The sequence below is a fragment of the Xiphophorus couchianus genome, chromosome 14, assembly GCF_001444195.1.
Source record: "Xiphophorus couchianus chromosome 14, X_couchianus-1.0, whole genome shotgun sequence".
NCBI lineage: Eukaryota > Metazoa > Chordata > Actinopteri > Cyprinodontiformes > Poeciliidae > Xiphophorus > Xiphophorus couchianus.
The window spans coordinates 11,791,716-11,792,277 of record NC_040241.1 but is presented as its reverse complement, the minus strand read 5'-3'; positions in this window follow the sequence as shown (position 1 = coordinate 11,792,277).

Sequence of the window (562 nt, the reverse complement as noted above, 5' to 3'; positions counted from 1 at the left end):
GCATATGTGAAGGTTGATCACGGGGATTAAATTCCTTCGCGCATTGTTAGAAACCAGGGGATGAAATTATTAAAGTGCAGGAAAGAATGCTAAATAGCCAAATAGGAATTAGTTTTTAAATGTAGGCCTACTGGGCCATAGATCAGAAGCACAAGCAAATTTGGTACAGAAGGAAAGTTTATAATTAGAAAAGCTTTCAGCTAATTTATTAACACCTACTCTCTCATAACTGGTTCGACACACAATAAAAATCATTACTGTCATCACTGTAATAAAGGGTTGCAGTGAAGTCAACTTTCCCACATTGTTTGTCTGAACGAGGACGTGCCTTTGTCTTTTTTAGGCTGCGGTGAACACTTTGGGTGGAAACCGCAGTTTGAATAGAAGGAGGCTGCGGCCGGGTTGGAAAAAGCAGCTGCCCTCATCTGCTCTCTGCCTCCAGCTCCTTCTGGACACATCTGTGTACCCAGGCCAACTGCTGCAAAACACCCACTGACAAAAATAGAGTCGAAGGACATAAAACTAACAGCTGGAGAAAAGAAAAATCAAACATCTGAAAGGA